Source organism: Dipodomys ordii, unplaced genomic scaffold (assembly GCF_000151885.1).
Source record: "Dipodomys ordii isolate 6190 unplaced genomic scaffold, Dord_2.0 Scaffold32, whole genome shotgun sequence".
Taxonomy (NCBI): domain Eukaryota; kingdom Metazoa; phylum Chordata; class Mammalia; order Rodentia; family Heteromyidae; genus Dipodomys; species Dipodomys ordii.
In genome coordinates this window covers 7440439-7444614 of record NW_012267248.1, presented here as the reverse complement: position 1 = coordinate 7444614, position 4176 = coordinate 7440439, and the positions used below count along the sequence as shown (strand labels likewise).

Here is a 4176-nt window from a genome sequence, read left to right as displayed (position 1 = left end):
GAGAGCTGTGGCGTTTCCCTACTGCCCCGTCGCCATCTTGGTCCCCCCTCTCCATATTATGCTTCTTAATATAAGCACATATCAGGCTTGATCCTGGAGAATGAACACTTCAACTTCATGTGTCTATTTCCAATCCCTATAAGGAGAAGAGTGTAGGATAAAAATTCCAGATACATCATTCAGCCTTAAATCACAATAAGCATGTATAGACTTTCTAGGTCCATTGGGGAACTTTCTAGATCCATTCTGTACCTGAATCAAGGGTTCATCCATCTAGTTGGGTGCTGTTGGCTTACACTTATAATCCTAGCCACTCAGGAGGCTGAGATCTGAGGATGCTGGTTTGAAGTCAACCTGGGCAAGAAAGTCCATGAGACAGACTCTTTATCTCCAATTAATCACTAACAAAAAGCTGGAAGCAGAGCTGTGGATCAAGAGGTAGAGTGCTAGCTTTGAGCACAAAAGCTCAGGGAGGGTATTCAGGACCTAAGTTCAAGCCCCAGGACTAGCACACACACACACACACACACACACCTCACAATGCTGATGAGCTGCTTCTGGTGGAGAATAGACATTACTGATATTGTCTATCCTCAGGTTTTTTCATGAAGTTAACTATGGTTTTGCCATGCAATGTAACTGCCAGAAACTCTCCTGGAAGTAAGTCTTTTCTTTATAACAGCCAGGTGAAGTACTTGAGAGTGCAGCAGTATGGACTGTCACATTATCTAGCAGGCTGCTGAGCAGGGCCCAGGGGTGCTAGTCATTCTCCAATGTATCACATCCAACACTGAACCTAATAAACAAATTCATTACCAAATTGGAAAAGATGACATTGGGACTGGTATTGCTTATTGGGCAAGTTCTGATCACCTATATACTATACTAATGAGCAGAACAACCCAACCCACCTGGGTTTGTTAGGTGCACATCATAGGGCCAGTCTGTAGCTGAGGTCCCAGATTAATGCACAGTAGCATTTAGGGAACATAGTCACCGAACTCTCCTCAGTCTCTGAGTGTGAGGATGGTAATCAGAAAATATAGAAATTGGTTTTTGCAAAAGCAATGTTAACAAACAAAATTAAAGTAACAATCTATCTCTGGGTAAATGTAAGGGAAAAAGTCAGGAAACATATAAATTGAATGGCTGCATATAATTACAGTTTATATTAAAAATGTTTCTTTTTTTGTGAATGTGTATGCCAGTACTGGTACTTGAACCCAAGGGCTCATAGTCTCATTCAGCTTTCTTGCTCACAGCTGGAGCTCGACCACTTCAGCCATGCTTTCTCTTCTGTCCTTTTGCTGGTTGACTGGAGTTAAGAATATCTCAAATTTTTCTGTACTGGCTAGCTTTGTACTGTGATCCTCAGATCTTAGCCTCATGAGTAGCTAAGATTACAGATGTGAGCCACCTGTCTGGTTCTGATGTGTTTTGAGAGCCATAACCTCTAGTAGCATCCAGCACAAATGAGGAGAAATGTCCTCCCAGTGGCCTTTGACGGGAAATAAAATCCAGAATGCTACATCAGTTCTGTGCTTTGTTGTGTTTTTTCTAATACACAGTGGAAACGTGTATTTTAACACTTCTACAAAGATATTTCTCCATACCTGATGATGTGCTATGAAAATCAAACCCAGTGGGGCTGGGCATTAAGGCTCCGGGACTGACGGCTGATGGCTGGACTAGGAGTGGGCCGAAGAGAAGAAGAAGTTACTCAGAGATTTTGATGAAAAGCAACAGGAAGTGAATGAAATGCTGGGAGAGATGGGGAAAGAACTATGTCTTTCCGTAACCCATGATGCCTAAGCTACGGAAACTATGGGAAGGACCTTGCCAAACTCCATCGGGAGCTAAGGACCAGGCCTTTGACAGCCACACCTGGGGGCCGAGGAGACATGAAATATGGCACATATGCCTTAGAAAATGGACCTGTGAATCGGCTACAAACTCAAAGGGCATTGCTTCTAAGAGGCACTGAGTCTGAACAGAGCCATCCAATGTATTGAGCGTGCTCATCAGATTGCCACAGAAACTGATCAGATTGGCTCAGAAATCATAGAAGAGCTAGGGGAGCAACCAGAGCAGTTGGAACATATGGAGACCAAATTGAAGGAGAATCAAAGGACTTTCTGTTCAATGTCCAGAAAAGTGACAACCAGCAAGCTGCAGCCTTCCATTGTCATCTTGTTGGAGATAGCCATCCTGGGAGGCCTGGTTTATTACAGATTCTTTCCCAAGCTGGCGGGGAGTATTTGTTGACTAGGACCTTGACCCTGAATGGTGTCAGGGATATAGAAATAAGCATGTTGCTGCTTTGAGCTAACCATTCAAGGATGTGTTGCTCAGCCAGACTGGGGTGAGGGAGGGTGACAAAACCACACAAAGTTGAAGAAACAAGACTACGATGATGTACCAAGGTAATAAATGCTGTTGATGTCTTCTTCTTTAGAAAAATCAAACCCATCGTACTTTCACCCAACAGTCTTTCTGCAAAAAGGTCAATCAAAAATTTGTACATGACTATTGTTTCTGAAGCAAAGATGACAGATTGTGATAATAAAAATACATAAATCACCTGCACCCAATTCTGTGTTTTAAAACAACCATGCAGGGCTGGGAAGATGGCTCAGTGGTAGAGCACTTGCCTTGCATGCCTGAGGCCCTGGGTTCGATTCCTATCACATAAGCAAAAAGAAAAAAGCCGGAAGTGGCGCTGTGGCTCAAGTGGTAGAGCGCTAGCCTTCAGCTGAAGAGCTGAGGGACAGTGCCCAGGCCCAGAGTTTAGGCCCCACGACCAGACTCCCCCATCCAAAAAAACAACCATGCAAGTCATAACACATTATATGACTGCTACATCTACCCAAATAAGTCAGTAATTATAATTCCATTTATGAGTCAAACATTTGAGTCCTACTACTTAGCATCCCCTGGTGCTGACAGAACCAGAGGATTTTCCCAATATTTGTTCTGGTTCCAAGAGCTACCAAAAGGATGAATAGGAACAGACAAAACACAGGAAAATGGAGAAAATAAAGATGCAGTGCTGTTGAACATACCCTAATCAAGTCATCCTTGAAAACTGTCTTCCAGCTGTTGGCAAAGACAGGTGGGGTAGGAAGGACAGCGAGGAAAGCCAGCAACATCTGTTTAAATGCTCTCAACTGTTTTCTGAAGCCTTGGGCTTTAAACAGCTTCCTGGAGTCTGGAAGCGTAGGCTGCAGCTCTTCTTGATTGGCCTACAGGATTCTCTGTTGCTGAGACTCTGTCTGACTTTATGTCTCTTATTAATACAACCATTGAAATACTCTCCTGAGATATATCCGAAGACATGGATGATCAGATGAGACATATGTGAAGAATTTGGGTAATACTTTCCAGAACTAGGGTATACGCTGCAGTAGGATGGCTAGGAGGCCATATGAGGCTGAAACTTGGATTCATTTACAGGTAGATGAAAGAGGTTGCAGTGGAGGCCCCATATGGGACACGAAAGATGTCATAAAGTGGTCTGATACTACTAAATACTCTTGTAAGTCCAAGAAGTCACATGACATCTATGTGAATGTTTCCCAAGACGATCCAAGGATCAGGAACAAGGCTGTCAGGTCTTCCACTGTTTTAGGTGAAATGCCATCTTTATGCTAATAAAGGGCACCATTCCAATGCGGAGTTTACATGAAGGGTGGGTTCTCTTTTTCCCTCCTGGACATATTAAGTGGCCATTTGGGCACAAACACCCCTTCCCATCCTTTAGGGAGTATAAAACAATAATATCAGATCTTGAAATAGTGAGGTAAACATCTAAATCTGGAGGATGGCAGAGGAACAGGAAAATGTTAAGGATCACTTGGATTCAAGAGACCTCTGCTCCCTTCTCATCCCTGTTTAGAAGAGACAGATAAGGGGAATAAGTTATCCTATAGGAAATGTGCTTCTGGTTCATGGCAGGGTATCTTTTATGAAAGACTGAATAATTTTTATGACAGGATGTGATTGCTTTCACTTCTACTGAGGCCATCTAAAATAAAAGCATTCAAGCAACTTAGCAAAGAACAGGGAAGGAAGAGGACATAAGTGGGTGTCTGCCTCTTGTTACCAGTAACACCTGCAAGGCAGGGCTGCCAGTAGAACCCCTGCATGTGGATAGTAAGGAGGTGGCTTGTAGGATCC

At 43.3% G+C, this 4176-nt stretch overlaps 1 pseudogene; it reads left to right on the top strand.

Moving 5' to 3' along the window:
- LOC105985912 overlaps positions 1 to 2265 on the top strand; it is a 77517-nt pseudogene extending 75252 nt beyond the window's left edge.
- The last annotated feature ends 1911 nt before the right edge of the window (positions 2266 to 4176 follow it).